The sequence below is a fragment of the Pinus tabuliformis genome, chromosome 2_1, assembly GCF_031772625.1.
Source record: "Pinus tabuliformis cultivar Carrire ecotype Pingquan chromosome 2_1, CPIR1, whole genome shotgun sequence".
NCBI lineage: Eukaryota > Viridiplantae > Streptophyta > Pinopsida > Pinales > Pinaceae > Pinus > Pinus tabuliformis.
The window spans coordinates 439,949,679-439,966,256 of record NC_142299.1 but is presented as its reverse complement, the minus strand read 5'-3'; the positions used below and the strand labels follow the sequence as shown (position 1 = coordinate 439,966,256).

Sequence of the window (16,578 nt, the reverse complement as noted above, 5' to 3'; positions counted from 1 at the left end):
AATTTTAACATCATAAACATCCACTCGATTAGCCCCACCCAAGCTCATTACATTTCCAACGCTGTTACTCGGTGTAACCAAAAAGCTAATGAAGACCGAAAGATGCACAACCTCCAATAGCGATGGTTTTTTATCCCACTTTTAAAAACAGGAAAAAAGGAGGTTTAGGTGAGTTATGCCAATTGTTAATTTTCAACTCACTGAAATCAAAAGGAATTTGCGTTGCAATGGAAAATGCTCGTTGGCGTCTCCTCTGAAGATTTGACAAACAAATGCGTGGGGTTCCTGTATATGACACACCAATTAAAATTAAATCCCCACGCAACGCCCAGCTCTCAGTTCTGATTCCACAATTTTGGACGCAACGCCCAGCTCTCAGTTCTGATTCCACAATTTTGGATGTAACGAATAGAAAGGCTGGCCATTATCAAAACCTTCTTACTGCCCGGAAAAATCACGTTAAATTTCCGCATTAAGATAGACATTTCAGTGACTTCGGAGTCGCAGGAATTTGCGAAGAGTTTCAACAAAGGTATGCATGGTATTTCGTGTTTTCAGCTGGGGTTCTGTCCCTGTTCTTGCTGGTTGTCCTGCCATTGCAATCCACTACGTTTAATTTTCAAGTCGTAACCATTTATCCTCGTCCGCTTTTGGGTTCTCTTGTAACGGTAACCACTGCCAGAAGGGTTGTTTTCCACCTTCCCATATTTCAAAAGCAGATAGCAATGACAGGGATTCTGCTGTCGAGCCCCCTTGTCCTCAGACTTCGGGCTTTGTACATAGCTTCAACCCTGCCTAGGATTTAACTATCCCATTAAACTTACTCGTCTGGTCACCACCCTGCACCGGGGTTTTTCCTATACTTGCACTCTGCATGCATGCGTTCAATAAAACTCAGAGCTGGGAATACAACGCGAGGGTTTTGTTGTCCAGTCTACCCTGGGGACTGTCAGAAATTCAGGTTCTTTGGGGAGAGTGTCCACAGATTTGCATGTTTACAGTAGCCTCAAGATGAGATTTGGTGCCCCTCAACAGTCGTCTTTGTCTCTCCCTTTGGCGTTAATCCTGGTAAAGTCTGTGTTCCTACTTTCAGTTTTCAGGGGTTTTCTCAACTACCAGAAAATGTTAAGCTTTCAAGGTAAGCTGTCTACAATTTGAGTTATGTCTTGTTTATTTTCACAGGGATCTTTGGTGACGGTCAGCACCACTAACGTTATTTCGTTTTCCTTTTCTATAGTTTCCTACAGTATCTGTTTGTATGCCTCGACTTGAAATGGGATTCTCTTTTGCATCATGGGCCCACATTCACTGGTGATGTTTTGCACCAGCAGAAACATTGGCCGCAGTCGTATGGGAACGGGGCTGACCTTTTCCAACACCTGCAAGGGCTTTCTGAAGAAAACGGTTTTTGGCTGGGCAGTTTTGGTGCACATCATAAGCTTAATAGTACAGGAGGCAATGCTACTATGAATGAAATTGTAAGCCAAAAGTGTGTTGGGAGTGCAAACCTAAATGTTGGGGATTTTGCTCTGAATAGGAACCAAAAGTGCGTTGGGGGAAGCTCAAATGCTTGCTATCTTCCTGTGAATGAAAACCAAAATTCATCTTGTCAAACTGGATCAGTGCCCTGTCAATCATGGTCAGCTGTAGCTGAAGAGCCATTCAGCAGAGATGGAAACTTGATGTTTGGCTCAGTGGTATGCCAGTCTGAACGTGATCGCAGTGAAAAGATGTTAGAGTTGCAATCAGGAAATATTTTCCTTAACAATGCCGAGCTTCCATGCAACCTACAGGGTAAAGGTGCTGTGCGGTTTCCTTGTAGGCCTTCCTCAAGTAAACAAGTCTCAGGAAATAAAACAGTTCCAGAGGAAGGACTGCCTTGGAAAGGACATCCATCAAATCGATTAGTTCCAGCATCACAAATGGAAAAATCTCAAAGACAATTCCACGGGGTTGCTCTTTCTGATGGAAACCAAAGGTCTAGGATTGAAAGAAGGCGGCAAGGAAAACACTTCTCAAATTTAACTGGATGTAGATATCAGGATTTTGATAAAGAAGATACTGGCAGGTTTGGTGGAGAAAACCAACCGTCCAGTGATCACGATTCGCGAGATAAATATTGCAATGAAAATAGGTCAATTGTCCCTCGATTCCACAAGGTAAGAAAACAGATTCTTGATGCTTGATTCTCGTGTGTGTCTTGTTTGGAATCTGGATATAGATATCCTCTAAGAAACGCTTCCTTTCTTATTTGATGACAGTGCAATAGGAATGGCATATAAACCTCCAATTTCACTTTTCTATTTTTTTCTGTTTCAAGTCTTTAAAGTTCTGTGAATATGTTGACAGTAATTTACCCTTATGATGTTGTTGGTTATTGTTATTTCTCATCAGCGGCAGAGCTTTGTTTCCATCACTGAAGTAGAGCGATTTTTAATGTTGTGTTCTTTGTCTTTTAGACGTCACAAGCTTGCCATATATAATTTCATTACCTTTTATGCCCTTTAGGTGGTTGATTTGATTATCAAGTGATGTGTGCTCATGGGCAGAAATGCACAGGGCATCAGAGGCCACACAAAAAGTAGGCACAATTATGCATGTGCTGTGCACTTTTCATTACATGTGAATAAAATCTATATGCACACTACAAAGCGTATAACATTTTGGGAAGATGAGTCTATAGTGCATGCCTAACAAGTCATCTTGAAGTTGTTAGAATTAAAGCTAAAGGCGAAAAGCATAAAGCTAGGTGCAAGTTCTCATCATTTTCTCCCTGCTTAGAGGGAACTGTTCCCAGCTTCTGCTAACCTAAGGGGTACTCAATTTCCATGAAGTACATAATACTCTCTTGACTCTGTGTAGTTGGGGTCTTGACATGGACCCATATCTTCTGAATTTGGGGTCTGAAAATCTTCTGAACGTGGACTGCTTGAATCAAGTGTGGAACAGTCTGTCATGCTGGAGTTCAAAGTAGAAAACTGGTGACAGTTCTCCTTGCCAAAATATCCGAATTTGCTCTCGTGTATCATTTCCTATAGAAGGCAGCTTGAGTTGGTGATGTTCGACTCTGTGTGGATCCAAGTTGGAGTTGCTTTAATAGCTAACAAAATTTGCATTATGAAATTTTTCACAATATAATTTCATAGTAAAAAAAGGAAAAATAATGATTTATTTATTTATTATTATTATTTTAATAGCTCAATGGAGACCGCATTCGTAAATGCTACTCTGAAAGCAGTCATAAGCAAAAAGATTGGTTGTTCTTGTCTAATTTAGTGAAATCATATTAGTCTTGCTTACACCTGAATAAAAATTGCAAAATCCTCCATTACCTAAATAAAAATTGCAAAACCTCCGTTAACTGTTGCAAAATTGAACTCTTATATATTTTGTTGCACCTATCATGAAATTCACACAAGACCTATAGACATTTGGGTTCAAGATGCTTAAAGATGGTTTTCTGTAATTACGTGATGTCACCTAAAGTATTACTATTATGGGTGAACCCTTCAGAATTAGTGTTGGTACGTGGCATGTGATAGTTACAAATACAGTCACAAAACCCCTCCAGTGCCCTAGTATGGACAAATCTGTGGTAAATTTTCTTTCATTCACTTGATGAGCTGTTTGGAGCCAATTTTTGGACTGAAGCATGCACTTATAGACTTATAAAAATCAATTGAGTTTTGTATTTGGGTCAAGAGAAGTGAGGAGCTTTACAGTCTAGGGTGCAGGAGATCTTTTTTTGAAATTGAATTTGCGAAAATCAAAACAGACAGTTTGGCCATGCCGATTATGAAATACTAAATTGATAATGTAGATCACATTTAAAACTGGGCCGTTGAATCTCAATCGCCGTTCTAAATAAGTAGTGAGACTTACTTTAATCTCTGGAAAACCTTAGCTCTAACTATTGCAGAGCAATACTGAAGAGCGCAGATGCTCGAGTATCATCACATAGTTACACATTGCAGTCACTAGGGAAATACCAAATTTTAAACTATAATCAAAACTCCAACCAAAGAAAGTAATTGACAAATTACAAAACCCAATCCTGCTTTCTTGCATAATCAATATTGAACACGTGCACATCCAATTACCAAATTTTGCATGATCCTCTGCAGATTAATCTCCTTCCATTAATGAGCCAAAGGAGTAATCCAAATTGGCGATGCAATATCACCCTGTTTTTTTGCATTTCATTTCCTTTTTGCAAAAATGCAATGCATTGCATTGGTCATTAACTATAGATCTGTTGCTTGACACAGAGTTGTTGAGAGTGTTGGAGAAGGGGTGACTGACCTCAAGGAGGGTGAGAGTGTGCTTCCCTTATTTACTGGAGAATGTGGAGAATGCAGACACTGCAAGTGAGACGAAAGCAACATGTGTGATCTTCTAAGAATTAATATTGAACAAGGGGTTATGATAAATAATGGGAAGTTGAGGTTTTCAATCAATGGAAAACCCATTTTATTATTATTATTATTATTATTATTATTATTATTAATGTTTAAATAAAAATAGTTACAAAATTATTTATAGATCACAAAATTAATTGTATTTTATTAAACATCACATAAGAATACAATAAGTATTGGTTTAAGAATATTATAATTTGACTTTCTAATCGCACCATACAACAACGGGCCCTACCTTATTTCCATCTGGTTATGGTTACCGAGATACACGCAATGGTAAATGTTGACATAAACCAAGTAAATAATATTACGGGGTCGACCTTACTTTGAATATTTCTCGAGTGGAAAGGAAGAATCCCTCAAAAGTGCTTAAAAAGGCAGTTTCCCCAAAAGCATTTTACCTGTCAAGAGGGCTTCAAATGCCTGGCCCATGAATTGGAATTTAACTATTAACAGATTTCAATGCTGCAGTGAATTTACTGATTGGAATTCCTCCACCCTCAAAAAACTATAGTTGAAATAGTATGCCTATAGACAGTTGAAGGCATTTGAATCATTTTTTTGTTAATGGGCATTTCCCATTTTCCATCTGCACTTCAGATACTATGTCGTAGAAGAACTGAAAACCAGATACCTTTACATTGCCAAAAGGGCTTTGAATATTTTACAATAAATAAGAAAATTCTTCGGCAGAAGCTCAAACATTTCACTGCCTATCTTGGCCATCAGAAGGACTCCAAATACTTTGCCTTCTCAATGAACCTGGAATATTACTCATCCGAACCTTCAAAATTCAAATATTTTTACTCCTTTGTAAGAAATGCCAGGCTACTACCTGCATGTCAACGTAAAATTATGTTGAAACTTTCCAAATATGTAATTTGATTCTACATGTAGGAGAACCATCAGTGTACCATTAAATCTCAGCGCTGCAAATCCAAGTAATCCGAATACTGATGGTATCAAGTGTTTCAAATTGATCCATATTAGCACACAGGAGAACACGTTCCTGGAGGGATTTGAGAATTAGGCATTAAAGGCGTTTAGATAGTATTAGAAAACTTATAGACAGTAATATTTATGTATGGATAATATAATTCGAGGTAGAGTTCTACATAATAATAAAATTTTATGGATTAAAATATCTACTCATGACTGGGATTAAGCTGTAGACATAATTTTAGATAATAATGGGGAGACAAATCTAGACAATAGGAAGAAATTAAAAATTATAATAAACATTTATAGATAAGGATGAAGATGGATTAAGCTCCCATTTAAAGGGGTTCAAGCTTGAAATCTAATTATCTTGATGTAAGGAAGCATAGAATAGACTGGGGATAAGCTTTATGGAAGAGACTGCCTCAATTAATTTCAATGAATAAGAATTTGGCTGTTGTGCTCCTGCTTATTTTTTTTTATTTCTAATGTTAATGGGTTGTTTTTTTCTGATGTTTATTTGACCTTTCCTGTATTGCAATCCCATCAAGCCCATTCTGATTGCATCACCCCAAATTACTACATACTTCAGCGGACTTGAACCCCAATCAGACCAGACCCACTTCATCCCTGATATACCCACAACATATTCTGTAACCACTTTTGATTTTTCATCACTTTTTACTGCTACAGAAGCAACTCCCCTCTGTCATAAAGCCCTGTGTTTGTTTCTATTCTTTTAAAAATCTCTTTGACCAAATACAAAAAGATGCTATTTACAGCCCAGAACATCAGGATCAAAACAGTGCACATCATGAAAAGAATTGTTACACAAATTAGACAAAGGAACCATCAATTCCAATCTTATCAAAACAATCATATATATTTTATTTGTAGAAATTCAGACAAGTAAATAGAACATTTAAAATATTTGCACTGTTTTGCCTCTTAAAATGCTTGAAAATGAAAGTTTGAATTGTATCTTGGACAGAGCATAGATTAATAAGTGCTAAAAGCTTGCTTTGAGGGCCAGAGAAATACATAGTGTTTTGAATGGTGGGTTTGCCAAAATGGAATCTAAAACCACTATATTTGAGGACTTAAGTATGTAAAACAAAATACTTTGAAAAATACAATACATGAATTTAAAAACGGTTTCAAAATTTTAATAATGTTAATGTTTTACTTCTACTGTCAACCAGTAATGTAAGTGATTTGTTTTAACATTTGCATATCACAAATTTCTCCACTTTTCATTTACCATGTACAACGTTGTAATTTACTTTTTATTTAGAAAAAAATCGTGCTGCCAATAATCTATTGAACCTATTGAGCTTTAAGTATGAACGCGTTCTACACTTACTATATTAATATGAATGGTTTGGTTTTGGTTTTGTTCTTCTAATATCAGATGTACTGGTACAGGATGGTCAACGTGGTTATTGCCTTCGTCACTACATACCTTTATATATGCTTGACTATCTATAAAACTTTCTTCATTTCACTAATCCTATCGGCCTCTCTTTGTACCTTAATTTATTTTAAAAAGATTAAAAGTATTTAATTTACATTTTTAATACATTTTAAATAAAATTAATTAAAAATGTTTTTATTTTATTAAAATTATGTCTTAAATAAATAAATAAATTTATTTTAAAAAGATTAAAAGTATTTAATTTACATTTTTAATACATTTTAAATAAAATTAATTAAAAATGTATTTGGAAAAATCCAAAATTTAAATTTAAATTATATTTTCAATTCTTTTGTCAAATTCAATACAATAAAAAAATTTAACTGCAATTAAATTTTACTGTATATATCTATATATATATATATATGTATAATCCAATAAAAATAACAATTTATTTTTTAGCAATCAAGATTTATCTAAAAGCATTATTTATTTATGAGTGGAGATTTGTATAGCTATTCATATTGTCAGAATTTTTCTACACAACTCATTCCGAAAGATTCTGACAATTATTTATTTGTTTTTTAATGGTTTCATGCAAAAAGTGAATCAAATGAATTTGGTCTTTTTCACTATTTTGTCATTTAATTACTTTAATTTAGCTATATCTAAACTAAGCCACAGTATGCGAACTTGTATTTTTTTTGTTACAGTGGAATAGGCAACTGGAGTAGCCTCGCGACTCGCGTTAGACGGGGTCGATTCTGGCCACCGTCTCTATAACCACTGGGAACTGCGCCCGCCCCTCTCTATAGCGCCGGGTTAGTCGGAGGGAATTGAACTCGTGATCTTCAGTACAGAGCCCGTCTTTCTAACGAACTTCACCGCGTTTCGATTACCAACTCGCCTGCCCGCGTGGGGCTGATGCGACCTTGTATTTTAATATGATATGTATATTATGATTTTCTTTTATCCAATTTTTTTTGGTAATTTTATTAATAAAAACAAAATTACAATATAAACAAATTGAATTTAAAAAATATTTACCTCTAACATCTAACGCCTACATATATACTTTATACTAGGTTGTAGAGATGGATTTTATATTATGTATATATTTTTCTATTTTTAGTTTTATGTAAATTAGTCAGGTCAAAATGTTTTTATTATAATTACCATTATTATTATTTTTATTGTATTTTAATTTTAATTCTAATTTTGTTTTGACCTAGTCAAAATGTTTACAAACATTTACACCACTACAACATGTGTCCAACAACTTTTTGCTTTTAGATTTAATTTAAAAAATGTTATAAAATAAAAAATATTTTGATTTGATATGAGTTATGGGTTTTGGGCAAGTGGTATTGATAAGCCATGATATTGTAAAAAAGTACATTTAAAAGTTAATAATATAAAATGGGGTGAATATCCATGGTTATGCTTGTTATATTGTATGCTTATTGTAAGTATTAATTTTTAATTTAAAAAAATGTTATAAAAACTAAATTTTTTTTTTTTCATAATTTTTTCCTTTTAAATTTTGAGATGACTTACGGTTTTTGGGTATGTGGTATTGATAAGCCATGGTATTGTAAAAAAGTACATTTAAAAGTTAATAATATCCATGGCAAAGTGGGGTAAATATTCATGATTAAGAATATTGTTATATTGTAAATATTAAAATTGTATATGCTTATTAATTAAATTTAAATATGGTTATGAAATCGTTATTTTAATTTATATAGTAAAATGAATGTTAATTTATAACTAATATTTACATTTTTTTTTCTATGACTTTTCGATTGACGGGGTACTTAACAACGAAGACTTGGCCAATTGAGCTAACCCTTGGGGCTTACTACTATTTACATATTATATTGTAATGTGATATGATATTATAATTTTTTAAAACTTTTTTAGTAATTTTATTAAAAAATAAATAAATAAAAATTGAATTTAAAAAATATTTACATCTAACATCTAATGCTTACATATCTACTATATATTGTTGTAGAACACCTTTCGACACCATGATTATGAACCAATTAATTCAAATGTCAGTGACCCGCCAATTTACTTTCATCAACACATATGTCATGTGAAATGTGGATTTGTTTTAAAAAGAATGTGTTTAATAAACCACACCATTAAAACATAAAGATGAAGGCCAATGGATGGCAATGTCATATAATATATTAAGACATAAATTAATTTATGTCTTAAGAGGAGTTTTTTTGTTGTTGGTGGAGGAGGATTAGAGGATCCTCCAATTATTGATAAAGAATTCACGATCATTCTAAATAGATTTTCAATTAGTTATGAGGTTGTTCACGTTTAAAGATGGTTAAAAATATGGTAAGAAATTTGTTAAATTGAAAAACATTGGACAATTAGATATAGTTAAGTTTTTTAATTATTTTCATAAATAATACAATTAATGTTGTGTTATTGATGATTTTTGGAGACCAGCATGAGCTTGCTAGTTAGTGATTATTGATGTTCCCTAAGCTTGCTAGTTAGTGATTACTAATGTTCCTTATTCATTGTAGAAGGAATCCCAATCTAAAATGAGTGAGTTAATAAATGGATAATTTCAATCTTTTAAATAATTTTATTTTTTAGCAAGGGAAAATTCTTGCTTGAATTATCTTTTTCTTTTTTTTTTCCCTTAAAGCTCTAGGTCATTGATTAAATTTTTTATATAGAAAATTCCATGGTTAAAGTTCTCATCAATCAAATGTAACTATACATGTAATGACCCATCTAAAATTACAGGGAGAATAAAAATATTAGCATGCATGTGATAGCTACATATGTATGCATTGCACTAGTATACATTTTAATTGGCTATGAAGAATGTCTAAATATAGATAAATGAATTAATATTAAATTAAATACACAACTATCGAGAATATAATGAATGTGTTAAGTCTATAATTATATAAAACTTAATAAACATACTAAACTAATATTATAATTAATAAACCATTTATTAACAAACCATTTAATAAAAAAATTGAGACCGACTCTAATCTTATTTGATTATATGGATTTGTATTGAAACAAAAGGGCACCAACAACTTGACAACTTGTCGTATTTAAGGACATCTCTAATTAATAAAACCATGTCAACAAAACTTGGGAAACAAATAAATCGACCCAACCTTAGCTTTTGATTATAATCATTTTAAGAGATATATATGTGAAGGATGACGATTGCCTTAAATCGTAAAGACCATTCATTACAATTTAAACACCTGAGAACAACAACGAATGAGGTGGATAAAAGCCATTCATCATGATGGTAGGTGGAGAACCAGTTGAAACAAAAAATGATTTTTCTATGGAAAGGCAATGAGGAATTTTTGTGAAGAGGAAGAAACTTCTTCAATACAAAGGGGGTTCTTTGTTGAGGAAAATGGGGGAAGAAAACAAAAGTTACATAGAAGGAGGAGGGGTAAAAATTGAGGGACAAGCATGGGGCTTGATTTTCAACTAAAAATTTGGAAACTTTAGCACTGTTCTTGGAGTTTTGGGCATGGGGGCCAAAAGACTTTGATCTTGAAATCCTCTGGGTTTGGGAACCAGAGAGGTTGATCCTAGATAGGCAGGGAGGAATTGGTTGGTTTGTTAACGAAAGCAAAAGACTTAGAGCAACGTTAGCTAGGGATTGGCATTAGATGAGAGAAATAGATACGTACTTGTATTTAATTTGATAGAATTTACATGGAATGCTGCTTCTATATTTAAAAATGAAAATTAAGCCTTAAAACAAAATACAACAAATTTGAAGGAAAAAAAATTGTTATAAAGATGAGTTTGTTCACTTATTAAATTGCTCCCAATCAATGTTTTTAACCTTTAAACAAATTTTATTTGACATTTTGACTTATATATTCTTTTCTAGATAATGTTTTGTATATATATATATATATATATATATATATATATATATATATATATATTTGGTCAAGTAAGAGTGGAACCTTCAATTAACCGAACAAAGATTACATATGGTACATGTCTTTACAAGTGTAAAGACCAACAAAAGACAAACCAGTTGAAAAACCAGCAAACAACTAGGTTAACAGAACCCAAAACCTTGCATACAAAACCACAAAAGCCCCTTGGGCATAAATCCTAAGTGAGCAAATTACTGATCACTCCGCAACTCTTCTCCGTCAAGTCTTTCCTCTCAATCTCCCCAATTCTATCCATCAAAATCCACCATCGATCTACCTTTCAATCGAACGATAGATACTCACTTCGATCAACCAAGATCTCCCGAGATCCACCATCAATCTAGCCTACAAACGGACGGTAGATACTCACTCCGAACAACCGAGAAACTTCCATGATCCATCGTCGAGCTAACCTTAATCAGACAGTAGATACTCCCTCCGATCAACCAAGATGCACGTTGATCAACACCCTTTTGATCCGACGGTCCACAGGATATCGCTTCGGAAACGTACACGATAATTATCTGCTAAACGGACCCAATCTAGATTATAACCTTGGTCTAAAAAAAATATTGGGTCCGCTCAACCCCTTAACCTCTTATCAAAAGGAAACCTAATATCCATCCGATATCAAAGGCCCTCAAAACCTGTGGTCTACGGCCCTTCAACAAGCACGATGTTTAACACATCCTCTAATCTGTTAGTTGGCTACGGTGAAAGCAGCAACGATAGGATTGACGGAAAGTAAACCCGCCAACTCTTCACCCAAGCTCCAGGACTTCCGCACTTGCCCACACCCGCTAGTCTCCCTCCTGCTTATTTTCCATGATCTAGAAGTACTCCATGTCTTTTGCCGCCTATCGATGACAATCATCCCTCAGTTTACCTGAGGGTGTAGAATCCCAGTCATACCAGATATTGGTCTCCTTGCACATCATGCCTTCATTCGCTAGACGATCAGCTAAAAAATTTGCTTCCCTTCGCACATGAACAAAACTGACGGTCCTCGGGATCCACAAGTGGGAGTGAATACGTTGAAAGACTTATGAGAGCCTCCAATGTTTCGACACTTTTTCAGGTTCCGTTCCATTACACATTTTCTTGGCCGCATTAATGACCAATTCTTAGTCCGCTTCAGTGATGGCATTGTGTAAATTTAACTTAATCAGGCTTTCCAGGCATTGTTCTAAGGCCATTAGCTCCGCCATGTTGTTAGTGGTCATCCCCAAATGACTCTGGAAGATATCCTTTATGCTCCCATGTTCATCTCTTATGACACCTATAAATCCCACCATCCCTGGGTTGCCCTTAGAAGCCCCTTCAATATTGATCTTCAAAAATCCATGAGGAGGAGGCTGCCATAAATCTTTACTAGTAGTTGGTTTTCTCATTCCCTTAACAATTTTGAGGGGAACCAGAGAGTGGAGATCCAACTGCCTCAAGATGTGAGCCTCCTGGGCCGAAGGGGGGTCCTCAGGAATTTTCCACGTAAGGGCTCTTACTGTATCTTTGATTTGTCTTGGAATTTGGACTATGATATTCTGGGTCGAGCCAATTTTATTCTTGAAAATCCTGCCATTGCGTTCTTTCCAAACATCCCATTTAATAAAGCTCGGAACCAAGGTCCAAGCCATGTTAATGATTTCATTACCAGAAAGGTCTTTCCTCCAATTCTTCAAGGTGTTGCTGATGCTGAGTCTATCTCTGTCAGTTTTCCTGAAGACTGAGGCCACCCAATCCCACAAGGTAGAGGTGAAGGGGCAGAGGTTTAGTAAATGCTCCATCATTTCTTCCAGTAAGCCACAGAGATGGCATTTGGATGGGCCAACAAATCCCCTTTTCCAAAGATTCTCCCAGGTGAGAATTTTCTCATGGTGCACTAACCACATGAATAATTTGACTTTCATCCACTGCGGGTTCCTCCAAAGGTTATTCCAAACCTGGTCAGGGTTTGAATAATTGAAACCAAGGGCCTTGCATTTAGCTTCGTAGAGGTTGAAAGTGCCTTCAGTGTTTCTACCCCATCTCAGTTGGTCAAACGAGGAAGACACTAAAATCTTCCTCTTCTCCAAGTCAAGTGCAAGGGAAGCCGCTTGGGCTTTCAAAGGGCTCTCTTCACTGTAACGAAGATTCTTCCAATTTCACCATTTTTTATTGTCCCTTACCTGATCCCAGAAGTCACTGACCATGAGTAAACCTTTGTTATCTGTGTCATTTTTTAGAGCAGTTAGTTCTTCTCTAAACAAATTTGGTTCCTGTTGCCACTTGTCCTCCCAAAACTGAGCAAGGTTACCAACTCTGATCTCCGAGAAACTATGTTGTTGTACAATTCCTCTATTCTCCCAAGAAAGGTTCCAAATGTGGGAGCCCTTGATGAGCCCTGACATTATGATATGATCCTTCTCTTGCCAATTGCTTGCATATTTCTGCTTCCAAAACTTGGCCCAAGGAGTTGTCGATTCCTTGAGCCACCTCCACCACAGTTTTGCTCCCGAAACTCTGCTTAGGATTTCAAGGTCATGAAGCCCCAAACCTCCATGGGCCTTAGGTTTGCAGAGCTTGTCCCATGCTACCAACGCCCACTTCTTTTTCTCTTCCCCTTTGCCCCAAAGAAAATCTCTTTGAATACTTTTGATTTGTTGTAGGACACCTTTGGGAGCAGGGAGAGCTGAAAACATGAATATGGGTATAGCCTGTAGGACAACCTTTGTAAGCACAAGGCACCCTGCCAAGTTCAAAGACCTGCAGGTTCATTTCCCGAATTTGTCCTGCAGTTTATTGGTGACTGGTTCCCACACTCCCTTACTTAGAGGCTTGTCAGTAAGAGGTATTCCAATGTACTTGGAAGGTAACTGAGCCCTTTGAAACCCAATAATTCTGGTGAGGTTCCTCTGAATAGCAATGTCAGTATTGAAAAAAGAACCTTTGATTTGTCAAGGCTTACCTCTGTACCAGCCGCCAAAGCAAAGTCGTTCAGGATTTGTTTGAAAGATTTGGCTTCCTTAACCGTAGGAATGCTCTACAGCATTGTATCATCCACAAATTGTTGGTGAGTGGAGGCATCCCCTTCCGGGGTAAGTTTCAGACCCTGGATTCTTCCTTCAACATTTTCCATTTTGATCACTCTGCTAAGTCCTTCCATCATGAGAACAAAGAGGAAGGGGGAGAGAGGATCCCCTTATTTGAGACCCCTAGAGGGAATAAAGGTTCTAGATGGAGAGCAATTAAGCAGTGTTGAGAAGCTAGCCATGGATACAAGGGCCATAACCCATCTTATCCAGTTGTGGTCAGAGCCATAAGCTCTTAGCACTTCCTTAATGTATGCCCAACTTAGCTTATCATAAGCCTTTGCTAGGTCCAATTGCATGATCATACCAGCTTGCTTATTGCTATTAAGAGAGTGTACCACCTCGTGAGCTTATATGATGTTGTTGAGAATCTATCTTCCTTCCACAAAACTAGTTTGCTCCTCTGAAACAAGATCGGGAAGAAGAGGCTTGAGTCTGTTAGCGATCACTTTGGAGATAATTTTGTACACCACATTACATAAGGCTATGGATTTGAATCTGTCCGGTGTCATAGCTTTTTCCTGCTTTGGAATCAAAGCTATTAAGGAGGCATTAAGAGCTTTCAAAACAGTTTTAGATCTCCTAGAGTCTTCCACAACTTCGAGGATATCTCGTTTGACTATTTTCCAGCAAGCTTTGAAGAAATCCACATTGAAACCATCAGGGCTCGGAGCTTTCCCATTTTGCATCTCATTGATAACTTTACTAACCTCCTCCTTCGACACTAGCCTGTTAAGATTGAGGTTGTCTTCCCTAGTTACAAGCTTAGGAATGAACTTTGTGAATTTGTTGATGAACCGTGATCTGTCTACAAGAGGCTCCTCTACTATGCTCAAAAAGTGTTGAACTAGGACAAATTCTATTTCTATGTGTGAGACAAGCTCTCTCCCATGAGAATATTTAAGTTTGGAAATTCTGTTATGGGATCTATGGTCCAAGGTTGATCTATGAAAAAACTTTGTGTTTCTTTCTCCTTCTCTAATCCACTGCACCCTCGATTTCTGTCTCCATAAAATCTCCTCTTGTATACACCGATCTTCCCATTCGTTCTGTAGAGAGTCAGCCTGAATTTTTCTTTCCTCAGTGTAACCCTCTGAGATGTTGATCTGATTAATCTCCTGGATTTTCTGCTCAACTTCTTTTTTGGCTTTAAAAATATTTCCAAACTCTTGTTTGCTCCAAACTTTAAGCCTACATTTGATGTGTTTGAGCCTTTATTGTAGTGTGAACATTTTGGTGCTTGAACGAGCCTTTCTTCCGTTCACCATTTGTCAATATTTCTGGTGAAATTAGGGTGAGAGAGCCAAACATTTTCAAACCTGAAAGGTTTGTTCCTCGGTGTTCCCATAAAAGAAGCTTCCAGCTGAAAATGCCAGTGGTCCGAGCCTTCAAAGGAAAGGATTAAAGCTGACATATCAAGGCCTGTGATAAGGATTTCCTTTGAGATTATGAATCTGTCCAACTTAGAGGCGACTTGAGAAGCCCCTCCTCTCTTATTATTCCAAGTAAGCATGCCATTTGTTGTTTCTACGTCCACTAGCCCCATGTTATTCATGAAGTTCTGGAAGGAAATGGAGTCCCTACCTAGTTTTCTTGTACCGTCGTTTTTCTCTGTAAGAGATCTGATCATATTGAAATCCCCTGCCAGAATCCAGGGTATATCAGGATATCTCTCCCTAGGTTTCTCAAGGGAGGTGAGAAGCTTTAGTTTGTCTTCTAATTTTTTAGGACCATAGAGGTTGGTGATCATGTAGATCTCCTTATCCCCCAACAGTTGAATCACCATTGATAGATAATTCCTAGAAGCTTCAACATCCAGGATTCCAAGTTTTTGAGGATTCCATAGGGTGAGAATCCCCCCCGCCGAGTTATCTGCTTTAACCTCTAGATACTCATACTTGATTAACCACTTAGAGTGTATCTCTCTGATCTTGTCCATTGAACATTTTGCTTCCCGAATAAATATCATATCTGTTTTTTCTTCTTTAATTCGACTGCTAAGGTTTCTTTGTTTCCTTCTACTTCCTAGACCCCTTATGTTCCAAGTTGCAAGCTTCATTAAGAAAGGTTTGTAAAGGAGTAACTAGTAAGATCCTTCATCTCATCTGAGTTAATCATAAGTTTCCCACATTCGGAAAATAACTCGTTCTGTTTTTTCCTTCCCCTTTTCCTACCGGGGTTCTTTGAAGAAATCATCGGTGTATCCTCCATCGTTTTCACTCCCCTGTTCTCCTGGCTGTCATGGTGTCTTTTTACTACAGAGCACTTTGATTGTGATCTCTAGAGGAAGAGTTGTTGAACCCTGTCAAATCCTCTTTAGGTAGAGATTCAACCCCTTTCTTGATTCCCTGCTGCAGAAAATTTTCTAGATCTAGATTCTCTCTCTTTAGAATCTCCTGAAGTTACTGGTCTTTCGTTCCTGCCTCACTCGGGGTCATCTCCCGGTCCCTGCTGAGCTCCATCATGCTTGGCACATCCTCCGTTTGTTTGTTGTTTTCTGTTATATCCTCCATGTTAGCATCCCCTTCCTTCTCATTGGGATTTTTCTCCGATTCTGGGTTGTCCCATTGATTTCGACTTCTTCTTCTAAGATCTTGAAACTATTGTGGTTTGATTGCCTGTATTCAGTGCCTTTGTTTGGGTACCTCTTGCCTCCTTTCCCTTTACCCCCAACCTTAATAAAGCCTTTGGGATCCTTGCCTGTAGTGGCTTTCTTGTTGTTTTCCATCTTGTTCAATGGGCAGTCCCTGTATAGGTGTCCATGTTCATGACAC

At 36.5% G+C, this 16,578-nt stretch overlaps 1 protein-coding gene across 1 annotated transcript in view; it reads left to right on the top strand.

Moving 5' to 3' along the window:
• Positions 1–365: 365 nt before the first annotated feature.
• Positions 366–16,578, top strand: part of LOC149200816 (uncharacterized) — a 118,519-nt gene continuing 102,306 nt past the window's right edge. The window contains exon 1 of the mRNA XM_089399640.1: positions 366–532. The gene's annotated coding sequence lies outside the window, so the exon portion shown is untranslated. The remainder of the gene's footprint in view (positions 533–16,578) is intronic.